We start from the raw sequence: 25370 nt of genomic DNA, 5'->3' as shown, positions 1-25370 counted from the left end.
CAAGGACAGGTGAGCGTCTCAAAGGAGCAGGTGCGCACCTCCGCGCCTGCGCAGTGAGGCAGCTCAGCCCCGAGGGCGTGGGTGATGGAGCCGCAGCACAGGAGGCCTGGCCCGCCCTGGGGGTGGGGGGACAGAGGCGCCCGCAGCTCTGCTGCCCGGGCTCAGCCTGGCTGGTGCGCGCGGCGGCCGGCAGGGAGCGCCCCCGGGCCGGGATGCGCGCTCGGGCGGCGGCAGAGGTCTCCCCGAGGCAGCGCGGGCGCCGGGCGACCGGAGCACGCCAGGCACCCCTGCCCACCACCGCTGACCGCGCAGGGCGCCGGGGCCCCCCTGCGCACCCCGCGCACCCGGAGGCACGCTGGAGCATCCCGGCGCCGGGCGTCGCCTGCGCTCCCCGTCGCCGGTCTCTCCCGGGCCCTGGGGCGTCAGCAAGAGGAGGGGTGCGCTGCTGCGAGTCGGGTGCAGCCGCACCAGGAGCCCAGGCTTTTTTTTGAGGGGGCGGTGAACAGAGCGCTGATCCCAGGAGGAACTCGTATCCCCCTGTACATGGGGACCCCGGGAGCAGGGCAAGTGGGGGCACTCGGAGGTGGGGGGCGAAGGCAGCGCCAAGAGGAGGGCTATGCGTCCTGACCCGGCCACTCCAGGGTCCCCACCCGCCCTTCGGACCGGCCGAGAGACCTCCCTGGACGGACCCACTCCGTCGGTGGGGGAGGGGGGGAGGGGGGGAGGCGTGTCTCCCTCCCGCCGAGAACCGCGCTCCTCCGGCGGCGCTAGGGGGCGGCCTCTCCCTTTCCACCGGCTTCTGGGACACCTGGTTCTCCGGATCCGCGGGGATGGGGGTGGGCGGGCTCGCTCCGCAGCCCCACCTTCAGCGCTGAGAACCTCCCACCCGCAGCGGCCTTCCTCCTGAAACAGGATGAGCCATCATCAGATGGGGCGTAGGGGGTGGGGACAGGGACACCCCTGATGGGGGATGCCTCTCAACAGAGGTCTGGGCTTTTGTGTAGAGAGAAGAGACAGACAGACAGACACGCACACGCAGAGAAGGGACGGGGGAAGAAGCCTGACTGCACAGGTCCAGGACGGGTAAGGCGGGGCTGGGGTCCTGGCTCCAGGAGGTTGATAAACTAGTCCCCTCTTGCCAGGGTGGAGGCGCCCCCACCTCGAAGGGATGGGCATTATGAGCCCCCCTATTAAAGGAGGCGAATGGGGCTGCTCCCACGCTAGTCTGGACCCCGGAGGCGGGGAACGCTGTAAGGCTGCTGAGAATGTTGGGGGGTGGGGGCCATCAGCCTTGCAGGAGCGAACCACAGATTTCCCGGCCCAGGTGTCTGGTGGGTGGTCTCCCAGCTCTGGTTAAGTGACTCCGGCTCCCCTCCCCCAGGGAGTTTGGGGCATAGCCTGGGTCTGCCCCCACCCCAGACAGCCCCACCTCTGCCCACCGTGTCTGGAAAGCTCCTCAGGTTTGAGACACACGTCTCTTGGGCAGAGGAGTCTTCTAGGTACAAGGGAGACCTGCAGACCTGCGCGCCTGAGAAGGGTAGCTCATTAGGTCTGGGGCGACCTCCGGCTGAGCTAAGAAAGGCTTCTCATAAATAGTTCTGCAGAAGCACTTCAGTTACAAAGTGAGCCCTGATGGGGTCACTTTAGGTGTGTATATGTGGACCATCATTTTAGAGCAGTTACAGGCTCACGGCAAACATTGAAAGGGAGGTACAGAGATGGCCCGCATGCCCCCCAACCACGTGCGCACCCTCCCCTGTTATCTCCCACCGGAGCCATCCATTGATCACAGTTGACGAGCCCATGTTGACAGTCAGCATCACCCAAAGTCCGCAGTGTCGTAGGGTCCACTCTCAGAGTCTTGCGTTCTAAGGGCTTGGACCAGTATGATGTCCTGCGCCCACCACTGGAGCATCACACAGAACCGTTTCGCTGCCGTAAAGTTCCTGTGCTCCTCCTGCTCAGCCCTCCCCTTACTCGGGCTGATCCCCGGCTTTCTCCTTTCCTTCTGGAGTCTCTCTAGGGAGTCTGGCCAGGCCGGGTCCAGGATTCGCACACTTGGATGACGAGACGTGGCTTCGGGAATGAAGGAACGCGTGCCCTCAGGACAGGCCAGCCAGGCAGAGACTGACCACTGGTCCCGGAGGCAGCACCAGCCTCCACGCAGAGGACCCACTCCCGGGAAGCAAGGCTTAGCCACGTCCTTCGGTTGGCCAGCCGGGCAGCACAGTGGCCCCTCCATGGGGCTGAATCGTGGCCCTCCTGAGCTGTTTGGTTGTAAATAGCCAAATGGAAGAACCAGGACAGGGAGAACTGTAGGCCACTGGGAGGCAAGGTGCCCGGCTGGCTCCCGGTCAAGGTGGGAGAGCCTACAGCAGGGGTCACGCAGTGCCGAGCGGCTGCTCCGAGGGGGGCAGTCCGCTTGTGTGTCCAGTGGCGCCCCCTGGCGCGCCTGCCTGGCTGGCCTCGCTTGCTGCTGTGCCCGCTTTCTTTTGCCGAGCGCATGAATGATTCCATGGATGAACAAATGCTTCCTCCCGTGCGACGACTGCTGCCCTGGGGGCAGGACCGGAGGCCGCACCAGCTGGCTGTCAGAACCGTGGGGAGACAGCGTGGCTCACCTGTGCCCCCCGCCCCGCCCCAGGGCCACTTATCTGCAGACAGGGTCCCCGAGGGAGCCAGAGCTCCACAAAGGCCCTCCTACATTTGACCAGCCACGGAATCCTCAGCCCCTCCTGCCAGCTCATGGTAACAGCTGGGGAACCGTCCCCCCGGGGTGGGGGCATGCTGCCCAGCCCTGGCTGGACGCGGGCACAGGGGTGAGGCACTCCATTAACATTGCCGCAGGGTCCCGCGACTGTTGATATCAGCACTTCAGGGTTATTTATGAATTCATCTATTTGCCGGGACAAGCTTTTCTGCATTCGGTTGCCATGGTTGCCTTAAAGCCAGTATCTTATTAATTCTGCATGTTATGAAATAAATTTAGATCAGACAATCGCAGTGAAGGTTCTTTTTTTTTTTATTGTGCTGTTTAGTTCTTGACGCCCAGGGTAGGACGTTTCCAGCTCACAGAGTCAGCATCAATCAGGTTCTGGGGGCCTGGGTGGGGTGCAGGGACGTGCTCCTGAGCCCAGGGCCTGAGGACGGGGCGGGGAGGGGGGCAGGGAACTGCACAGGGGAAGGGAGAGGCCGGAGGGACGCAGGTGGCCTGGCCACTCCTGCAGAGGTCCCACAGCTGGATGCACAAAGCCATCAGGGCGGGAGGTTGGGTTCCCTCTAGATGTTTCAGCTGGGACTGTGAGCTGGAATCAGACCGCTGGTGCTAAGGGTGTAGAGTGAGGGGCCTGCTCCGGGCCCTTGGGCCGCCCGGGACGGCGAGTGGGCATTCAGCAGAAACAGCATGCGCCTCCTGAGGTCATGAGCCCAGGAGGCGGGGACTGAAGGGTCTGGAGGGGCACTCCTGGGACCTCTTAGTCAACTTGGCTGCTTTGATTTGAGTTCCCATCCATTACCTGCCCAGGATGATCTTTGATCTGCCTGGCCACCTCAGGAAACACCACTGTTAAACCTCTGATTTACAGAAGAGACAAAAGGTCACAAGCACAGTTCTGTGATGGCTGGATGACTGGATGCAAGTCTACTCTATGCCCAGGGCCCTCTAGGGCCCTTCCCCAGCCTCTGAAGTAAAGCCTCCACTTGCACCCCTGCAAAGCCCCCAGGCCTGTTCCCCTGGCCCCCTGCCGCCCAGGCAGCCATCCCTTCCCACTCCCTCCGTGGAGTTCAGTGCCTGGGGCGGGGCAGTGGGCGGTCTGAGGCCCCGTGGGGCTGGTACCCAGCGTCCAGACTCTGGCACAGACCTTCTATGGGCGCATTACAGCTCTGGCCAGGCCAGGACTTTGCTTCTGCTGATGGCTAAGACGCTGGGCTCAGGGCCAGGAGAGCATGAGGAGCCCAGATGGGCAGGGGACGATGAGTGGGTGGAGGGGGACCCTGCCTGGGGCTCTGCAGGGAGCTGTAGGCATAAAGGACCAGGCTGGATGTGGGTGCCAATGAGACCCAGGAGACGCGGCCGCCTTAAGAAGCGGGGCTGGCCGGACTCGGTTGCCGGGGGCCCTGGGCCCAGCATTGAGGTTGCCCTGCAACCTCGAGCTGCCGCTGGCTCTCGGAGGCCTTGGCTCCTCTGTCAAATGGCCAGGCGACTCCAGGGTCTTTCCAGCTGGGCCAGGAGACGTTGAGCGTCTGCAGGGCCACACCGTTCCGTCATCACACCTGCTGTCCTGAAGCGCCACGCCCCGACCCCGGCTGCTGCGGGCAGCCCGTCCATTACCCGCCCCCTGAGCAGCACCGACGTGGGCTCCTCAGATGCTCCCAGCCCCCCCTGGGCCAGATCAGAGCATTGACAGAGCTGGGCTCGCCCTTTAATTAAGCTTCCTTTAATTAAAAACCTGGGGTTCGTTATTAGACTTGGTAATTGATTTAATTTTCTGTGGAATCCGAGCGCCAAACTCCTCCATCCTGTGCGCTCCCGAATTCCGGGGAGGGGGCTGGGTTGGAATTGGACGGACGAAAAGGAAAAGCGTCCCGGAGAGCTGCCCCCTCCCTCCCTCCTCCCCCCACCCTCTTTCCACCGCAACACGCAACTTAGGTTTTGTCGGTGGAAGACTCCCATCCAAGCTGGGGGCTCCCCTCAATCAGGCAGTTTTCCTAACGGGAAAGACGGGCAGCCCCCGCTTCCCGCACCCACTGCCCTGCTGGGTTTCTAGAGACTCTACAGCACACAGGCCTACAGGGACCCTGGCCTCCGCATGCCTGGCCTGGGGGGTGGGCGGGTGTCTCCGCCAGAGGTCCTGGAAGACACATGCTCTGACTCGGAGGGGCCTTGAGTTGGGTGGAGCGGCTGCCCCAGGCTTTCTCCCAGTGCAAGAGAGAGGAGTGGGCCTGCCCTGCGGGGACCCCACCACGGTGAGCACCCCCCCCAGAGGGCAGAGTGCCAGCTGATGGCGGCTCTGGGGCTTGATGGCCAAGGGGAGCAGGGGAGGCAAGATAACCAGTTGTGTTTGCAGCAAAAAACACTCCATTCATGGTCTGAGAGAAGACAGGAGTGGTGGGCCCCATGCTCACCTGTGAGGTTAGGCACCTGGACCGTCCCGGGCAGGGCGTGGGGCTGCCGTCTCTCATTTCTAAACACCTCGAAGTTCCGGTCACCCTCCTGTCCGATACGCAGTGGTCCTCCTGGCAGTGAGAACAGCTGTAAAGGGAAACGCTCCTCCCTAATCAGGATGAATCCTGAAACTACCTTTTAAAAACAGAGGTTGGAGGGCTTCCCTGATGGTCCAGTGGTTAAGAACCTGCCTGCCAATGCAGGAGACAAGGGTTCAATCCCTGGTCTGGGAAGATTCCGCATGCTGCGGAGCAGCTAAGCCCGAGCCCCGCAACTACTGAGCACTGCGCTCTGGAACCCACGTGCTGCAACGGCCGGAGCCCACATGCCTAGAACCTGTCTCCACAGCAACAGAAGCCTCCGCGATGTGAGGCCCCTGCGCCCCCACCAGAGAGTGGCCCCAGCTCCCACAGCTGGAGAAAGGTCCTGTGCAGCAAGACCCAGCGCAGTCAAAAAAAAAAAATAGAGGTCGGGCTTGGACAATTCCGGGGGTTCCTGCAACACTATAGCACAGACGGTGCATTTGCCCAGCAGTTCCTCTCTCGGGCCCACACCTGAGACAGCTGCAAACACATGTCCAAGCTGGAGCTTGCACACGAGTGACCTCAGCAGCTTTATGTCCAAAGGTCAGAGCAGAAACAACCCAGATGTCCATCATGTGATGAGCGGATACAAACAGAACGGCGTCCATCCACTGGGGGGACATTACTGGGTGATGAAATGGGATGAGGCCCCGACCCCTACAATGCAGATGGACCTCGGAAACGCGACGCTGACCGAGAGGAGCCAGACATGAAAGGCCGCGTGTTGTGGGATCCCATTCAGTGTGAAATGTGGGCCAGTGATTGCCAGGGGCTGGGAGGGATGGGGTACTGGGGTGAGAGCTAATAGGTGCGAGACTTCTTTCCTTCTATTATTTTTCACACTGTTGTACAGTACAATGACGTAAGATCCTCCTCCTCAGCCTCCTCCGAGCACACAGCTCGGGGTTCTCAGGCATGCACGCGCTGTGGTGCAGCCATCTCCACGTCTGTCTCTGGTCTCGCATCTCCCCAGACTGGAGCCCTGTCCTCACGAGTCACTCGCTCCCCTCCCCTCCTGCCACCCACCCCACCCTCCACTCCCGTCTCCTTCCTCTCTCCCTGGGTTTGACTCCTCTAGGCCCTTACAGGGGTGTATCCCGCAGGACTGATCTTTTCGCTTGGGCCTTTTCATACAGCACAATGCCTGCCAGGCCGTCCTCATTGGAGCCCGCGCCAGGGTTTCTTTTCAAGATGATTCAAAGCGTTCAATAATTGACTTTGCTGATGGTGGCACGGGCTTCCCGTTGGGGTGAGTGGTGAAGAATCCACCTGCCGTTGCAGAGACGCAAGAGACGACGGTTCGATCCCTGGGTCGGGAAGATCCCCTGGAGGAGGGCACAGCCACCCACTCCGTTCTTCTTGCCTGGAGAATCCCCATGGACGGAGGAACCTGGCAGGCTACAGTCTATGGGGTCGCAAAGAGCCGGACACAACTGAAGCGACTTAGCACGTAACACTATGGTTGCTCACTCTGGTGAATATACTAAAAACCACTGACCTGTGCGCTCCAGCTGGGCGAATTGTACAGCGTGTGAGTTATGAGTAGAGGCTGGGTCCAGGCCACCTGCCCACCTTCCCTCCTGTCCTGCAAGCCGCTAAGCTTTAGACCCCAGAGGCTGTGGGCTTTGTAGCCACTTCCTATGGACAGAGGCACACGTGTGGCTCCTGGGTGAGACGCTTCTGAAAACTCTCAGGCTGAGGGACTCAGCCAGCTTTCCTCCCTGCTGGGACCTGTGCCCCCTTCCCCCATCCCGCTCCTGGCACAGCTCATCAGCCATCCTTGGCCCCACCCATCCCACGTGGTGTCTGAGAACATCAGTCCCTGCCCTGCAGCATGGGGGAGCATCCATGTGGTCATCTCTGTGCTCTGAAGCTTAGTCCTGCCCTCATCTGGCTCTGGTCAAGTGCCCAGTGCCCACCTCAAGGCATTCAGCCAAGTTGGTGCCCTCCTCCCAGGGGTGTGGAGGCAGGCGCCCAAGTGGATAAAGCCCTGGAGGGGGGTGCCCAGTGAACGGCAAGTCAGACCAGCACAGGGCGGGGCCATGTCCCGGCTGGGTCCTCCTCAGGGACCCAGGCAGTGGGCAGCCTGTGTGGTTGGCACCATCTGCAAAGCTCAGTGCTTCCTAGGAGCTGAGTCACGCGCTCACATTCCCCAGCTTCTGAATTTTTGGTGAACAGAGGGCTTGAGGACACCCGGCCAAGAAACCCACTCCATCCCGCCAACCCCATGGGATCCCTTTGAGGTCGGGGAAGATCCCCCAGGGCGTGCGCCGTCCACACATGTGCCCAGGGCCCTTCCCCCAGCTCAAATCCTGGCTGCAATTTATTCTGCCTCTTTTACATCGTTGTATAGACGGGCTGTGCTGCATCCTACAGGTATTGATTTTGTTCTATTTTACTGGTTTTAACTTAATGACTAGAAACCCCAAACAAATAAAATTTGCTTTAAAATCTCAGAGAGATCAATGAGGGAGGCCAGAATCACTATTCTATGAGCCGAAGGGACAGACCCTGGGCCTCCCGGCATCATCGCTCACGGCCAGAGGCTCCCCCTGGGAGGGAGTCCTGGGGAGAAGGCAGGGAGTGTGTGCGTGCCTGGGGAAGCCCCGCTCCCCTCATAAAGCCAGACCCCCACCTCTCTGGGCGGTGAGGCCGTTTGAAAGCCTATATCCAGGTTGTAAAACTGGAAAAAAAAACCTAAACTTGTTATTCATGTTTCCACGAGTCCCAGGCGGCCTCCACCCCCAGTGACCTTGGAGGCTGGCCAAGGACCAAGTTGGCCCAGGCCAGGCCAGGCCACAGATGCCCGCAGAGGAGAGGGCCCCTTCTGAGTCTGGTTCTCTGGGGCAGCTGCCGGGCCAGGTCTGGGGAGAGGCTGCCTGCCGGCCACCGAGGAAGAGGGGTCCTGGTGATGTCTCTTTCGGGGCCGAGCAGGGTGGGAACCCTTGTTTGCCTCTGCTGGGCACCACCACCTGGCACCCCGGCCCTAGCGTGTGGACGCAGACGTGGAGAAGTGAAAGGGGAAGGGTTAGTCACCCAGGTGTGTCCGACTCTGTGTGACCCCATGGACTGCAGCCCACCAGGCTCCTCTGTCCATGGGATTCTCCAGGCAAGAATATTGAAGTAGGTTGCCATGCCCTCCTCCAGAGGGTCTTCCTGACCTAGGGATCGAACCCGGATCTCCGGCGTTGCAAGCAGATGCTTTACCATCTGAGCCACCAAGAGGTGGGAGCCTTCCTGAAAACTCCAGGGTCACCCTTGCTGATGGGCCGGGCACGAGGAGGTGGTGGTCCTGCAGCTCAGGGTCTGGCTCCTGCCACTGCTCCCTCCCCTGGACTGGAGGAGCCAGGCTGCCTTTCAGACCCCAGGGTCTCCAGCCATCTTGGAAAGGGGAAGCTGGAGAGGGCTGCTGGACAGGGAGTCCTGGCTCCGCCCCCGCGGGTGAGGCTGGGAGCCAGGCCCCCACGCGCCTCCAGTCCTGTGGGCACGCCCTTCTGCAGTTCTGTGTCCTCTTTCAGGTGTGCAGGGAGCCCGGCCAGAGGGGTGGACCCAGGGGCAGGAGAGGAGACGGACCCTGGCAGGAAGTGGCCCCACCTCCCCTCTGCCCCAACCCTGCCAGAGGGGGACTGGCAGGACTCCCTTCTGCCCTGAGGTCTCCCAGCCAGGCCTGTTCCACGTCTAGGGCCCAGGGGGGCACCTCCTCGTCCCTCCCCACCAGAGATCTGGGTCAAGGCCTGAGGGGCTTTCTCGGGACAGGCTCCCACCCCCACTGCACATGCGCATCACTTGGAAAGATTGTGGCCCAGTGTGACCACTTAGCGGGAAATCAGAGTCCCTGAGCCAGGTGAGGCTGGTGGAATGTGCGGAGCCAGGTGGGACCCCTCTCCCCCAGGGTGGCTCGCCCCAACCCCTCCACGGGTGCAGAGCTAGGGGCTCATCTACTCTTTGCCCACCAACTCTAGCCCATCCTCTGATTGCCCCGTTGGGGTGGGTGATGATGAGCTCAAACAAAAACACCAGTTTCTGTCTGGGGACCCAGAGCCTTTATCTGAGTGGAGGGTCTTTCTCAGGCCTTCGCGGTGGTGCCCTCCCCGACAGAAGCCCACCCCGCCCCTTCTAGGTGGTGGGCAGTTCCCAGATGCCCCTGGGTCACAGGTCCCATCTGGGGTGGGTTCACAGTGGGGCTCTGCTCCCTACCCAGACCCACGGTCTGCGGACCTCTGCTCTGAGGAAGGGGGTGCAGGGCCACGTGCACGCAGAGTGCCCACCCTAGGAAACCTGGAAAGCTTACCCTGCCCCCCCGAGACCTCTTGCCCACAAGCCCTTTCGTGGGGTTGCAGAACTACAGTCCAGACGCCTCTTCATGAGCAGGTGCATTTGGCCAGCCTGGCCGGGCACTCGGACCCCAGTCCTGACACTACACATGGACGAGGGCAGGCAAGTGGCCTCAGCTCCCAGACCAGACCCTCCTCTGCCAAACAGGCCGGGCCTCCAGCGGTCTCAACCACGTGGCACTCGAAAGCCCCTCCTGGGGCACACACGGTCAGAGAGCCTTAGAAATGACCAGGGGACACGGAGGGTTTCACGTGTTTCCCTCTGTCAGCGGCTTTGGGGACCACAGCCCCATCACACACGTGGGGACACGGACCTGCGGGGCTATGTGGTCAGGCCTGGTGGCCACCTGGGGACCCCCATCCTGAAGCACACCTGGGGGGCTTCAGTCAGTTCCTGGGGGAGGGGGCAGCTTCCTTGGGAAGCCTGGCCAGCTTGGTCCCCTTGCTCGGATAGCCCTGCCGCCCAGGGTCAAGATCGGCAGAAACATCGACTGGAGATGTCCCCTGAAGTCCAGTAACTTAGGGACAATTAAGGGACGTTTCCGTAATGAGGAAATCATTGACTTGAGTGGAGTGGGGAGGTGGGTGCTCGCTGGGAGCCAGCAGGTGGGGCCACTGCCGCTGGAGGGCAAGTCCTGCAGGGCCCAGGGTCAGAGGTGCCCCCTGGGTGGGGCAGGGCCTGGGGTGGTGGGGAATACGGAGGTGCCAGCCGAGGCTCCCGCTTGGGGTTGGCCTGTTTTTCCTGACCGCTCATTCCTGGTCCCTGGGCTGAGGATGCAAACGGGCTCCCCCAGCCCCTCCAGTTCTTCCTTCTCCCCAAACAAGGGGTGTGTCTGACTCTGGGGGTGGCGCTTCCATCTCTTCTCCACAGACATCACTCCCAGACCTAGGACCTGAGTCCAGGAAGTTCTGGAGCAGCCCCTTTACCTCAGCCTCAGCCCACAGGTGCGCCCCTGCCCGTGGACTCTGGGCAGAGCTCAAGGGGGATTTGCACCAGTTCCGGAGGAAGGCGGCTCTGAGTTCCACAGTGGTCCGGACGCAGAGACCGGCCCCGTGGGCCAGCCGTCTGGGCTGCCTGGAGCCCACGTGACCTGGTGGGGGCCTGCAGTGGCGGGGTAAGAATGAGGACTCGGGCAGCTGGGCACCGTGGGCACCGGGATGGAGCCGGGTTGTTGCTGCTGTCCAGTCGCTCAGTCGTGTCCGACTCTCTGCGACCCCACGGACTGCAGCACGCCAGGCCTCCCTGTCCATCACCAATGCCCGTAGTTTGCTCAGACTCACATCCACTGAGTCAGTGATGCCATCCAACCTCTCATCCTCTGTTGTCCCCTTCTCCTGCCTTCAATCTTTCCTAGAATCAGGGTCTTTTCATGAGTTGGCTTTTTGCATCAGGTGGCCAAAGTATTGGAGCTTCAGCTTCAGCATCAGTCCTGCGAATGAACATTCAGGGTTAATTTCCTTTAGGAGGGACTAGTTTGATCTCCGTGCTGTCCCAGGGACTCTCGAGGGTCTTCTTCCCTTGGAGCCGGGCAGCACTGAGCAAATTCTTCCCTACCCCAGGCCTCAGTCTTCTCAGCTGTAAAATGGGCTGATGATGCCAAGTCGTGAGGATTAAATGAAGGGAAACAAGAGGAAAGGGCTCAGGTGCCAGCTCGTTCTGTCCCGAGAGCAGCCACTTCAGGGGGAGGGGATTCTCAGTGCGCCCCCACGCTGGACTCTGATGGGTCTGAGAGAGAGAGAGAGAGAGAGAGAGAGAGAGTGTGTGAAGCCCTCCCTGGGGACCAGAGGGCTGCAACCCCACTCCCAGGCCCCAGAGGTCTGGCTGCCTCTGTGGCCCCTGCAAGCGCCCTGCAGTCACCAGGACCCCCAGCCCTCCCCCACCCAGGGCTGCGTCCAAGCCACCCACCCACTCCTGTGGTCCCCTCCGCAGGAAAGAGGCTGCTCGGTGGGTCTGCCAGGACCACTTCCCAGGCAGGACCACCGGTGCCCTCTCCCAGCTCCAGGCTGGGATCAGGAAGAACCTTCCCCCTGAGCTGGAAGAAGTCCCTGCCACCCCTGGAGCCAGCAGAGGTGGCAGGTCGCCTCCAGGAGGAACTGTGCACGTGTCTGTGGTACACGTACGTGTGCCTCGGGGTCAGTGCACGCATGTGTGCAAGCAAGGTCGTGCACGCACAACCTGCAGTGTGCTCACGGGACGGGTGTGCCCACGCGTGCAAGCGTGCGTGTGTGTGTTGTGCGCGGTGCGTGAGTGTACACGGAGTATGCCTGCGTGTGTGCGTGTGTGACTGTGCACATGTGTGTGTGAGACACTGGAGTGTGTGCACCGCTAGCACCTGTCTGAGCTCAGGCACCCAGCAGCCCCCTTCGCTGAGGGACTCCCCTGCTCCAGGAAGCCCCACGTGGCATAGGTGCTGTCCCCGTCGTGGGGACGAGGCGGGGGCAGCGAGGGGGCACAGCTCAGGGCCCGCCCCCACCCGGCTGGCACCCCCTCCCTCTGCAAAGTCAGTTGAACCTTACCCGGTGGCCACCAGAGTGAAAAGTCCTCCACCTGCCAGATGCTCTCCAGGTCAATTGTTAATGCTGCGCATCAATTATTGAAGGGGAGGGCTCCCTCTTTTCTTAAAAAAGCAGCAGCAGCAGAGAGCGGGCTCAGGTTACCTGAGCCCACGCAGGAAGGGCGGTCCTGGGAGGAGCTGAGCCCTGGGCTGCCATGTGCGGGGGGGCAACGTCCCAGGAATAGCTGCTCAGGCCCCGGGCATGGCGGGGAGGGTTTCCTGGGCTCTTGAGTGAGCCCCTGCACAAGGTCTGTCCAAGGGGGACCCTGGCAAGAAATAGGGGGCAGGGGTCCTGACGGTGGTCACTCTACAGTTGACCCCTTCTCTCCCTCCGCTCTGCTTGGCTGTGCTCCCCTGGGACCGAGTGTCTAGTGGGGATGCAATCAGGGTGGCTTTCTGGTCCTGGAGGCAGGGTCCTCTGTAGCCTGGGGGTCCTGGGATCGTGTGGCCAGGTCAAGGTCCTGCTGGAATCCGCCAGCCGCAGATGGGGGGACATGCAGAGCAAGCACGCCCCCACCCGATCCTCTGTCCAGGCCAAGAGCTCCTTGAGGTGATCAGACCAGAGCTTCAGGCCAGGAAGGCCGGTTGGGGGTCAGCCCTGCGCCGTATGCTCCCTGGAGAGGGAGGCAGTGAGCTGGCCCGTCCCCTAGTGGCCCTTGGCAGGGCCGGGATGAAGACCCCGAAGCCCAGACTTCCAGGGGAGCCCGCACAGGCTTCGGGACTCAGCTCGGTGGCTGCAGCCGCCCGCCCCTTGAAGATGCTGCGTGGCCGCTGTCAGGGGTTAGGGGTTCTGGGTGCCACAGACCGATGTCTGAGATCTCATTTTGGAGTCAGACGTGAGAGGTTGGAACCACGTCTCCAGTTTCATTGAGCGAGAAGGCACGGCCTGGGAGGCAGAGGGGACGTCCTCAGAGCTGCAGCAGCTGCCCAGGTTCAGGCCCCGTCTCCAGGATTCCGGCCCCGAGCTGAGCTGGCCGCTGGGCCTCCAGGGGCCACGGATGGCCGTGCCTGGGGGCAGCCCTTACTCGGTGGTCATCCTCACGCCTCGCCAGCCCCACGTGGCAGGTGCTGCCCTGGGTCCATTTCATAGACAAGGAAAGTGAGGCCTGAGGGCTGGGGTGTGGTCACCCAATCAAGGCCACCGGCAGGGGAGGGGCGGGGCTGGGGTCCGAGCCCACCACTGCGCCCCCCGGAGCAGCACAGCCCCCACACCCGAGAGACCCCCGGCCCTGCTCCCTGCCCACGGTCACCAAGGCACAAACAGGGCAAAGGACAGTCGTCCTGCTCCTCGTGTGTCCGATGTCAAGACATCCGATCGGGCTGGTCGGGCCTCCTCTGCGCGCATTTGCTGGGGCCTCTCCAAGGCGCCTGAATTATGCACGAGGCCCAGCCTGCAAGTGGCAGATGGAGGCGCCCACGGAAACCAGAGCCAGGGGGGCGGGGCAGGAAGGGGGAGGGGTTGTCGGAGGGCGGGGGAGGCACGCAGGCTGCGCCTGGCCCCGGGAACTCGCCGTGAGGGACAGAGCCAGCGGTCTGTGCCCAGGCACTGCGTCTTTGAGCCCCTCTCTCTGCGTGGATCTGGAGGGTGGGGGCCTGGTCCTCATGGAGCTCTAATGGGGTCTCAGGCCCGAGTTGGGCAGCCAGGGCTGGGCGGCAGCAGGGAAGGACACAGCCAGAGGACCTGGGGCCAGGGGCTCGCACTCAGCTGTCCTAGAGCCTGGCAAGGCCTGCCTTTCGTCGAAACCCCAAACGTGGAAGTCCGTCTGGTTACAGGAGTGGAGGCGCTGCCCAGGGGAGGGAGAGGGGAGGTGGGCGTGCTGGAGGGGTGGTCCCCGAGGACAGCAGGGGCACCCTCGGCCCCAGGGTCTGAGGCCAGAGCCCGTGGCAGGGGCTCGGGGCAGAGGCGAGGGAGACTCCGGGGTCGTAGGGCTCAGATCTTCCCCCAGACGCCGGTCAGTCCGCGTCCCAAGGTGGGCCTTCAGGCTCTCAGGTCTGTTGAAATGACAGCCCCTGAGAGGAGTCGCCAGGTGTCCGTCAGCCTCACTCCGCCCCCTCCGCCCCGCCCCCGGCCCCAGGACCCGCCCTCTCACTCACCACACCCACACCCTCCGGGTAGACTTCCAGACCCCCGTGTGCCCCCGGATTGCCCATCACTCCAGCCTCTGGGCCGGCGAGCCCTCCCCGAATGCCCCCAGTCCCCTGGGTAGGGTGGACCGTGCGAGCGTCTCTCCAAACAATGATTTATCTCAGAATTAAGTGTATTACACCGAGAACTTGCCAGTTCTGTCCCGCCGACGTGCATAGGAAATCTGGCTAATTAAATATATTATGCAGTGTAGCCTTGATTGTTGGGAATGAATCAGGTTAATTGCGGTGAGAATCACGCTTCATAATTAACATTACAACCCTAAATCAAAGACGGGGCACCTTCCTGCTCCCCACCCTGGCATGGGAGGCACAGAGGGGCTCCTGGGAGACCCAGGACGCCCGGCACTCTGCTCCTGGTCTCCCCGCGTGTCCCCTTTGGGGGAAATGGGGCCGCAGGCAGCAAGATGCCTTAGTCCACCCCCTGGGCTGGCGAGCCGGGCCTTGGGCCCAGTTCAGCCCTTACTAGAGGGGATGGCCTATGAAATGAGGTGGGGGTGGGGCGAGCCCAGGGGGCCGGTGGGAGGGTCTGGGAAACAGGGCAGCTTCTATGACACTGTCTCCTGGGGCTAGTCCAGGAAGCCCAGCTCTGCTCTCAGCAAAGTCTTGGCTTCACAGAGCTGATATCCAGTGGGGGAGACAGACAAGCAAAACACTCTTGGGAGAGTTGAGGGTGTCATGATGGAGGCCAAGGAGCTGGTCCTGTCGCCACCTGGGAAGTGGCCTGTGAGCTGATTCCTGAGTGGCAGGAAGGAATGCATCACACGAGGCCCTGGGGGAGGGAAGTGGCAGGTGCGAAGGCCCTGAGGTGGAGACAGGAGGCACCAGGTGGCCAGGGTGGCTGGGCTGAGAGGCTGGCTGCACTGAGCCCTGTGGGGTGGGCCGCCATCATCCTGCCCCCTGCCCCAGCCCCAGCGAGCACAGGCTCACCGCACCTCCACCCTCTGCCCCTCATCTCGGGGCCTTGTCGCTGTGGCCCCCGGGTGGCTCTGGGCCTGCGCAGTCCAGCCTCCCAGGGTGGCCTGAGTGGGGACAGGATACCCAGAGTGGCTCAGGAAAGGCTGGCCATGTCCTCAAAAGCCACCCTTATCCCCGGCCTGCAGAAGCAGCTGCATCCTGGCTGGCGGGCCATGCAGGGAGGCGTGAGGTCATGACCCCAGATGAGCCCCTGGGGCCTGCTCTGGCTTGGGACCAGTGGCCACCGGGTCCTGAGCTATCTCTGCCCTGAGCCCTGGGTGGCTGGCAGGGCCCCTGGGCAGAAGCTTCAGCCACAAGTGCCCCCACCCCGGTTTCCCAGCCTGAAATCCCACCTCAGAGCGGTCCTGGTGGGTCCTGAAGCCCCCCCACCCACCCTCCCTGGAGGCCTTTCTTGGGGAAGCCACATTCTGATCAGCTCAGGGTGAGGTAGAGGCTCAGGCAGGAGCCCTGGGCGTCCACGGAATGACATGGGCGCGTGGGTGAGAAAGGATGGTCGGGGCGGGCACTGGGCCCCCAGAACCCCCCTACCCCATTCCAGCATCATCCTGGAGTCTAGGGCCTGAATTCCTATCACATTCATCAGCTAGTCTAGTCGGGGCCACAGGCCACAGGAGGGGACCCTTGAGGGGCCTGCATTCCCATGCTAGGGCAGGGGTGCTGGTGGGATTGACCCAGCGGGGGGCCCTGCAGCAGGCGCCCCCCGACCCTGCACCCTCCGGAAGTTCTCAAGGTCAGGACCATCCGCTGACAACCACGCTCCCCTCTCGCCCTCAGCGGACGGCTGGGGTCAGGGGCCAGGCAGGCCTCCGAGAGCCATGTCCGGACGAATATCCGCGCTGCTGAAGGGCAGGGTGCGTGGGGCGGCCCGGCAGCTCCCGGTTCTACTTTAATTTCATTTCCCTGATGAAACAGCAGGATCAATCTGCTGGCCATTTAGCAAGGTGTCCCCATTTGCATACTTAAAAGATGCTGTGGGCAGGGAGGGGCCGGCTGGGGACAGAAAACGTGCCTGGGCTGATTGAAGCCAGGCTCGCCTCGGCTAAAGGGAATTTAATTTCCAAGTGCGCACTCGGAATAGATTGCGGCACGCAGGATGCCTGCACCAGGAGAAGCCACGGAGACAGTGTCTAAGGGAGGCGACGAGCGTGGACCCCGCGTCACTTCCCTTCAGCGTCTCTGTCCTGCTCTGGGTTTTAGCAGGAGTTATTATTGATTTTTTTTTTAAACACTAGAGGTTTCCCAGCTTTCCAGAGAAAGGGGAATTCAGTCCCTGTGAAGGTGACAGATGGATCATCCCCTGACTTCCCCGTTTCCCCAAGAATCTGGAGTGCAAGAGTCCCCCTCGTCCAACATACAGTGCATCCCTCACCCTGGGGGCTGTGGAGGAGCCTCCCTTCTGGGAGGTCAGGACAGAAGGGACCCTGAGAGGTCGGGACAGATGGGACCCTGCCTTCTGGGCTGCTCTCAGCCTCCTGGTCCATCCTCCATGGGGCCAAGGCCATACTAGACCCGTGGCCTCAGGGCCCGGCACACCTGGATTAGAGGGGCAAGGGCTCCCCTGGGGCTTCCCAGGTGGCACTCATGGTAAAGAACCCGCCTGCCAACACAGGAGACATAAGAGACACAGGTTTGATCCTGGGGTCGGAAAGATTTCCTGAAGAAGGGAACAGCTACCCACTTTAGTATTCTTGCCTGGAGAATTCCGTGGACAGAGGAGCCTGGTGGGTTATGGTCCGCAGGGTCACAAAGAGTTGGACACGACTGAGACAGCTGAAACCACCACCACCAGGCTCCCCCGGGGTTCGGGGCAGCTGTCCTCAGCCAGGCCCCCGTCTCAGGTGGGGCAGTGGGCTGTCCCTGGAGCTGACTCAGCAGGGGGGCCCTGACCACGTGAGGCCCTGAGAGAGGACTGAGGGGTGAGGACTGCCCGGGGGCATCTGGACCTACTCTCTGGACACCCGGGTCACTCTCGGAGCCCCGTGGACTCAGCTCCACTGTCCTTCAACCTTGAGGGGACCCTGCCTAGCTCTGCTCATGACAGGAGGCAGCGCCTTCCTCCCCCCGGTATCGGGGCTCCACCTGGGGCTGGAGGCTTGGCTCAAGGCCCTGTATGCCCCAAGGGTGGGCTGCAGGCTCCGATGGAGCTGCAGGCCCGGACTGTCGTGAGGCCCACTGCCCCCTCTTTGAAGGGCCACTTGGTAGGTGGCAGACCGTTGCCCCTAGACTCTGCAGGGAAGGGCCCTCCAAGGCTCTGTCTCCAGCCAGTCTTGAGGCTCTGAACAGGTCGTCCCATGCATGAACTGGGGGCAACATCAGCACCCCTCTCGTGGCTGCCACCGTCACATGCGCTCCGTGCTGTGCGGAGCTGAGTCACTCAGTCCTGTCTGACTTTTGACGAACCCATAGTCTGTAGCCCGCTAGGCTCCTCTGTCCATGGGATTCTTATGGTCAAGGTCAGGGAGCAGAGTGAGGGAAGACTGGGTTGGCACTTCTGGCTCTGATCCTAGCATGGTCTCATCCCCACACGTCCCAGAGACAGAGCCCCCCTCCTCCCGGGCACAGTGGAATCTGCTCTGGGGCCAGTCTCAGAAGCTGGGGATGCCGTGTCCCCAGGACTGGGCTGGGGACAAGGAGGGAGCAGGCCAGCCCCTCCCCGCTGCCTCTCACCTCCTGGGGGCCTGCAGGGTGGGGCTGGGAGAGCTGATCGTGCCCCCCAGACCCCCCTGAGGGTCAGCTGGGGACCCAGAGGGAAGAATAGGGACTTCTGTGGATCCAGGTTGCTCCTGGAGAGACGGCTGGGCAGCGGCCAGACTGGGCCACATTTCAGGCCCCGAGGGTCTCTCCTGATCTCCATCCCTGGACCCTTGAGCCAGCCAATGCCAAGGCCAGGGCTGTGGCCCCCAGAAGGGCCTGAGCAGGTGGCTATGACGGGGTGGACAGCGCCTGCTGGGCAGCCTCTGCTCGGATGCCCCCAGCACGTGATCTTCTTTGCGCCCAGAAGCTCCAGAGCAAATAGAGTAAACACTGGGCCTCCCCCGCCTGGAGCACCAGAAAACCGGGTATTTATGTATTTATTAACGGCCTGACTGTATGGGTTGCAGGATCTTAGTTCCCTGACCGGGGATCGAACCTGTGCCCCCTGCAAACCAAGTGCAGAGTCTCAACCACTGCACTGCCAGGGAAGTCCCAGAAAACAGTTTAAAACGGCACGTAGGAGGGTTTTCACCACCACAGGGAACACCTTATGCTAAATATTTAACCTCCAGGAAGAAAGGCAGGGGAGCGCTCCGAGTGGTGCTGGCTTGTGAATGTGGGCTCCCCCCGCCAGAAAACGAGGGGGGTCCCACGCGGGGGCTTTTGCTGTTTTCGTTTTTTGACACTTCTCTGTGTCTTCTCAGTTTAGGACGATGAACACATCTGACTTCGATCATGAGGGACGAACGGAAGAATAAACCGTCAACAAGCCGGCAGTCCCGCCAAGGATTAAACAGAATTAGCAAGGGGCCAGCAGCGCCCCCGGTGTGCACGCGCCTGAGAGAGCAAGGGGCCAGCAGCGCCCCCGGTGTGCACGCGCCTGAGAGAGCTGACAGCTTCCCTCCATGCGAATGCTCACGAGGACTGCTCAGGCAGCGCTGTTCACAGGGGTCAAGAGGTGGGAACGTCGACAGGTTTCGGATAAACAAAGTGTGGAGCGTCCGCAGGAGGCACAGGATTCCCTCGCGAACAAGATGAAGCGCTGACACGGGCGAGACATGCGAGAACCTAGGGAGCGTCACGCTTGGGGAGAGGAACCAGACACAAAAGCACACCCACCTGATGGTCTCTGTGCGGATTGCTCAGGACCAGCGTCCACGGGGACAGAAAGCAGATCGCACGTTGACAGAGATGGACGCGGGCGCCGAGGGGCGACAGGAGTAAAGAGTCCTTTCTCCTTCCTAAAAATAGACTTTATTTTTAAGAGCTGTTTTAGTGGAAAAGTGTTACTCACTCAGCCTTGTCCAACTCTTTGCGGCCCCCTGGACCGTAGCCCACCAGGCTCCTCTGCCCATGAAATTCTCCAGACAAGAATCCTGGAGTGGGAAGCCATTCGCTTCTCCAGGGGATCTTCCTGACCCAGGGATCGAACCTGCCTCTCCTGCATTGCAGGCAGATCCTTTACCGTCTGAGCCCCCAGGGAAGACTAAGAGCAGTTCTAGGTTCATAGCAATGTTGAGCAGAAGGTCCAGAGACTCCCCAGGTACCCCTTGCCCTGCTGCGCCCGCCTCCCCGCCATCAACATGCCCCACGGGAGCGGGTCCTTTTGTTACAACCGATGAACCTGCATTGACATGTCACCAGCACCCAGAGCCCGTGGTTTGCATTAGGGCTTGCTGCCCTGCGGGCTGTGGGTTTGGACAAAAGTATAATCGCACGTAGTACCTCCCATTATAGCGATGCCCGGAGCAGTTTCACTCCCTGAGCATCCTCTATGCACCGCCTGCTCATCCCTCCCTCCCTCCAACCCCCAGCAACCCCTGAGCCTTTCACCGTCTCCATAGTTTTGCCTTTTCCGGAATTTCACATAGTTTAATTCATACAGTCCGTAGTCTTTCCCCACCTCAGTTTTATTGAGAAACAATCGACACACAGCGTGTATTAGTCCTAGGTGATGATTTGATACATGTATGTATTGGGAAGAGATGACCACAGTCAGTCTAGTTAATATCCATCACCTCACATCCTTACAACTTTCTTTTTATTGTGATAAGAACTTTTAAGGTCTACTCTCTTGACCTAAGTATGTACAATGTTAATGAGTTGCCATGGTGCACATTACATCCCAGGACTGTTTGTTTATCCTGCAGCTGGAAGCTTATACCTTTTCACCAAGCTGCTCCTTCCCAAGCCCTGCCTCTGGCAAATGCAATCTGTTCTCTGTTCTTCTAAGTTTGGTTTTTTTGATTCCGCATGTAAGTGTGATTATACAGGATTTGTCTTTCTTTAACTTATTTCACTCAGCATAACGCCCTCAAGGTCCATCCAGGCCATTGCAGATGGTGGAGTTTCTTCCATTTTATGGCTGCGTGATGCTCCCCTGTGTGTGTGTGTGTGTGTGTGTGTGTGTGTGCACACACCACATCTTCTTTATCCATTATCCATTGATGGATCCCACTTGGTTCCACGTCTCGACTGTTGCACACAGGATGCAATGAACATGGCGGGTGGTGAGGCTCTTTTCTCGAGAGTGACTTCGTTTCCTTCAGATGAGCACGGGCAGACCTCGCTTTGCTGTGCTTCGGAGTCGCTGTGTCTCTTACCGCCTGCGGGCCTGCGGCAGCCCCGCTTCGGGTCGCCCTCTCTGGGCACCGTTTTCCATCAGCGTTTGTGTGTCTGTATTGCATCCTGGGAATGCTTGCCGTTTCCAGACTTCATTATTATCATACTTATTATGGTGACAGCGATTGGTGATCTTTGATGTGACTATTATAACCATCTGGGCATTGTTTTAGCAATAAAATATTTTTAAATTAACATCTATACTTTGTTTTTTCAGAGATAATGCTATTGTACATGTAATAGACTACAGTATAGTGTAAACAGCTTTTAGATGCATTGGGAAAACTATATGTCTATTATATAGATATGAGTGTGTGTGTGTGTGACTCGTTTTATTGCTGTGGTCTGGAACCCAGGCCGTGACATCACCAAGGTCTGCCTGTCCCCTGGAGCGGAGCTGCTGGATCGTGTGGTAATTCCACCTTTAATCTTCTGAGGAACCACCATACTGTTCTAGGGGATGCACCAGTTCTCATTGTCACCAACAATGCGAAAGGCTCAGGGGGCAAAGAATCTGCCTGCGGGGCAGGAGACACAGGAGATTTAGGTTCAATCCCTGGGTCGGGAAGATCCCCTTGAGAAGGAAATGGCAACCCACCCCAGTGTTCTTGCTGGGAGAATCCCGCGGAGAGAGGAGCCTGGGCGGCTACGGTGCACGAGGTCGAAGAGAGTTGGACACAACTGAGCGACCAAGCCGCACAAGTGCGCAGAACAGTGTACAGAGGCCCTCTTTCTCCGCATCCTCGCCAACGCTTAGGTCTCATCTTTCTAACAATCTCTGTTCTAACAGGTGTGAGGTCACAGCCCTTGTGCTTTCGATTTGCATGGATGTAGCCTTTTCAGACTGACTTCCTTGAGTGACTGATAGCATGTAAGGCTCCTCTGTGTCTTTCCCCGGCTGGATGGCTCATGTCTTTTTGTGTTTGTGTTGAGCGCTCAGTCGCATCTGACTCTTTGTGACCCCATGGACTGTAGCCCGCCAGGCTCCTCTGTCTACGGGACTTCCCAGGCAAGAACACTAGAGTGGGTTGCTATTTTGTTCTGGATTGAGCCTGGGTCTCTGGCATTGCAGGCAGATTCTTCGGCATCTGAGCCCGTGTTAGCGGGGCTCACGTGTCTTTTTAGCGCTGGACAACATTCTGTCATCTGGATACTCTGCTTTATTTATCCATTCGCTTCCTGAAGGGCATCCCAGTTGCTTCCAAGTATTGGCAATTGGGAATAAAGCTGCTATACAAAGCACGTGCACAGGGCTCTGTATGGACACAGTTTCAACTCCTTTGGGTAAATACCAAAGGGAATGATCACTGGATTATACGGTTAAGAGTGCTTTTGCCGGGGGCACCTCCCTGGAGGTCCAGTGGCTGAGACTCCACACTTCCAGTGCAGGGGGTCTGGGGTTCCATTCCTGGTCAGGGACTTAGGTCCCGCCACTAAGCGTTCTCATGCCACAGCTAAAGAGCTTGTCTGCCACAGCTAAGACCCCACGCAGCCAAATAGATACCTTTTTTTTTTAAGGGTACATTTTTGTAAGAAACTGCCAAATTGTTTTCTAGTTTCCTTTTAGGGTGATGAAAAAGTTCTAAAACTGACTGTGGTGATGGTCGAACAACTCTGTGAATATCCGGAGACCCCTGAAGTGCGCGCTTTGCGTGGGGGAATGGAACAGGACGTGACTTACGTCTCAAGAAAGTTTTTTTTGGTTAAATCTTTTCAGCAGCTGATGGAGACCCGGGGCAGCGGTGGATGGAGCCCCTCTCCTCCGCTCGGGTCAGGGGCACCCACAGGGGCGGCCGGGCAGATGGCAGGGCCGCCGGGGGGCATCCTCCCCGTGCCTCTGCCCCGCGGGGCCCCGGGGAGCCGGCCGGGTGGTAATCAGTGCGGATGACAGGCTGAAAGGCCAGATTAAAAGCGCTGAAGGGACCTCGGTGGGTCGAGGTCAATAAATCTTGCTGGCCGCCGCAGCCTCCCTCCTGCTCTGTTCAGCAATCTGTCCGGCCGCCTTTCACGGGCCCAGTTGCTCCCCACCACCTCGGGGGAAGCGCCACAAATCACTGTGACAGACCAATCAACAGGCCGGGAGATTTTTATACACGTTGCCTCTTGAAGGATGACCCTCCCTCAGCAGCACATCAGAATAAATCTCTTCAGAAACTTTCCTGAGCGCCTCCCCCTGCCCCTGCGTGGCTGGTGGCCTCTCCGTCCCCCCACCGGCAGGCCCACCAGCTCCCCACCCACCCAGCTGGGCCCACGTCCGCCCTGGGGCTCTGGCGGCTGCAGCCCGCCCAGACCCAGGGGAAACTGATGGGTGACGGGGACCCCGTGATGGGAAGGCCCATCGTCCCTCCAGCCCGGCCTACCAGGTCCTTGGACTGGCAGACCCTCGGTCCACACTGAGCTGGGCCAGGGCACCTCATTTCAGCAGGAGAGAGGAAGCTTTATAAAATAATTCATAGGAAACTTAAAACACTCAGACACCGAGAAATTGCAAATGGGGAAATATGATGGATTGTGGGTTGAAAGAAGGCGACTTCTACAGGCAAAATTGATCCCTTGGAAAATGTTTTTGTCTGCTATGAAAAATGGGCACGATCTTGCCAGGGCTCCAGCGCTATAATCCCGAAAATAATTTGCTTTTGATTTCCTCTTAGTCTCTGCCGCTCTTCTCCCCGCGCGGGAGCCCAGGAGCTGGCAGGGCGTGGGGCAGGCTTGCCCCATCCGGGAGACCCGAGCCCCCTGTCCGCTGGGGCTAAGTCCACACTGTGTCTGGAGGGCTACTTAGTGATGCTCTCCTTGGTGGACAGAGCCCATCTCGGCTGCCCCCCGTGGCCCCCAGCCCTCCCATTCGGTATCCCCCGAGCTGGGGACTTTTAAAAATGAAGCACAAAATCAAATCAGTGTCTCCTGGGAGAGCTGGCAGAGACCACGCTACCTTTCCCCTTCTGCCTGCTGCACACCGATCCCATTGGTGCTTCACCTCAGCACGGACCCCTGTCCCAGTGGCTGGGGAGACTGAGGCCTGAGTGGAGGGTCGTCAGGAAGAGTCAGAAATAGACCTATACCCGGTGGTTGGGGCTGGGCTTTGTGGAAGGTGGGAATACAGCCTTGGTCTCCAGCCCCAAGGGGCTGTCCCTGGATAGTCCCCCGCCTGCCTGAGCAAAGCCTCTGGGAGGGACAGAGCTGTGGGTCCGGGAAGACCCGAGTCAGGGCTGCCCCCTCCTGGAGCTCGTGGGACCGCAGATCCTGGGTCCACCACCTGCGTTGGGGTCTCTGAGGGGGCAAGGTGGCCCACGCTCCCCAAGGAAGCCCCTTGCCCAGCACGTCCTACGAACACCATGACATCCCCTCACTGGACGTCACCGCAGATCTGCGGATGTAGGATTCAGGCCAGAGTCGTGAAGGGCTGTGGGGAAGAGTCCAGGGTGCTGCTGCAGATGCTCAACCCGGGCGGCGGCCACCAGCTTCGCAGGGTTCCGGTGCTGATGCCTGAACCCGGGCGGCGGCCGCCAGCTTCTCAGGGTCCCGGCGCTGAAGCCTGTGGGAGGGGCTTCAGGGAGAGGCCCTGGAGTCCAGGCACCCAGAAGAGGTGCCGAGAGGTAGGTGATGGGGTCACAGGTGGCCCGACAGCCTCCTCCCTCCTGGAGGTCGCAGGGTGTCTCCGACGCCACCGTCCCGAGCCTTCCAGCGGGGAGGCGTGTGTCAGAGCCATGGGGAGGACAGTCCTGGAGGAAGGGAGAGCCGGGGGCCGGGGTGCTGGGCGGCGGCACTGGGACCCTGTGAAGGCCAGGTCTCTTGCCTCGCTGGCCAGCTGTGCAGAGGGGACACGGGCAAACCCTGCTCCCGGTCACTGGGCCCCCAGGAAAGGCTGTGTCTGCAGATGTGAAACCTGGGGGTGGGGGTGGCAATCCCACCCACTTAGCTTTTGCAGCCAGGAAGCCAGGCTGTGCCCCTGAGCCGAAGGCACGGAGTTGTCTCTGGAAAGACGCGACTGGTGATAAAACTTCCGAGTGGTTCGCCCGCCAAGGTCAAGGGCCCGTGGAATCCCGGCGCCACGTTCCGGCGAGGCCTGGACCAGGCTTCTTTGATTGAGTGAGTGAACCCACCTCGTACTTGACATTCCAGAGACCCCCCCCACGCAGGGGTCCTGGCAGCAGTGGGGGCCTGACTCTGCCACGGGGCAGGATGGGGGATTCTAGCAGCCCCCTCCGTTTCCCCAGGAAGGAGCAGCGCTCCCGACCAGGAGCAGCTCCAGGGACTAAGCCCCATGGGCTGACGCTCCATGGGCCCAGCTTGGTGGGTGTGTGCCCAGCGCCTCTTCACCCTGGGGATGGGCTGGGGGGTGTGGGCACCTTGCGCGCTGTGGTCCATTTCCATTGTCTCTAGATGAGGGCATGGGGCCAGTCTGCAGCCGGGCGAGGCTGGCCACGTACCCAGGCATGTTTTTCAAACCACTGAAGGTTTCCAAGGCGAATTCTAGTCTGTCCATCACCCTGTGGATGCCTGCGCGCCTCTGTCCCTCCTCCCACCTCCAATGGTCCTCACCTGATGGGTGGAGCCAAGAAGACTCTTAAAAAGACTAATTCTCAACTTGGCCGAGGTCACTGATCACAGTTACTTTCAGATGCCAGCTGTGAAGGTGAGGGGGGCGCTCAGAACACAGGCTCCTCACTGGGAAGCTGGGAGCTGGGTGCATCTCGATTCTACCCCCCAAAAATTGGTGCCTCGACGAGCCCACATCTGCCTACTTCCCGGGCTCTTTGGGGCCCAGGAGTGCAGCCCGTGGGTGTCCAGGTCC

The 25370-nt window shown here is 60.5% G+C and overlaps 2 long non-coding RNA genes across 9 annotated transcripts in view; one reads left to right on the top strand and one right to left on the bottom strand.

The window, feature by feature from the left end:
* LOC147362340 (uncharacterized) overlaps positions 1-3003 on the top strand; it is a 34939-nt gene extending 31936 nt beyond the window's left edge. For 4 of the 5 annotated variants that reach the window (XR_015135712.1, XR_015135711.1, XR_015135710.1 and 1 more), the window contains exons 3-4: positions 1005-1083; positions 2015-3003. This is a non-coding gene — a long non-coding RNA (uncharacterized LOC147362340). Of the gene's footprint in view, positions 1-30; positions 1084-2014 lie in introns of those variants that run through there. The other variant, XR_015135708.1, reaches the window with a different exon arrangement.
* Position 3004: 1 nt separating this feature from the next.
* Positions 3005-13568, bottom strand: LOC147362339 (uncharacterized). Of its 4 annotated transcripts, none has more exons than XR_015135714.1 (4): positions 12099-13568; positions 10509-11307; positions 5125-5235; positions 3005-4242 (listed from the first exon to the last, which is right to left on the bottom strand). It is a non-coding gene; the product is annotated as an uncharacterized LOC147362339 (long non-coding RNA). The 4 variants fall into 4 exon arrangements; XR_015135716.1 differs by having other exon boundaries at positions 10863-11307; XR_015135715.1 differs by having other exon boundaries at positions 5125-11011; positions 11137-11307.
* Positions 13569-25370: the final 11802 nt, after the last annotated feature.

The sequence above is a fragment of the Bos grunniens genome, chromosome 11, assembly GCF_055505025.1.
Source record: "Bos grunniens cultivar Pamir isolate PY7600 chromosome 11, Bosgru_T2T1.0, whole genome shotgun sequence".
NCBI classification, from domain to species: Eukaryota; Metazoa; Chordata; class Mammalia; order Artiodactyla; family Bovidae; genus Bos; species Bos grunniens.
This window is presented reverse-complemented; position numbering and strand designations above follow the sequence as displayed.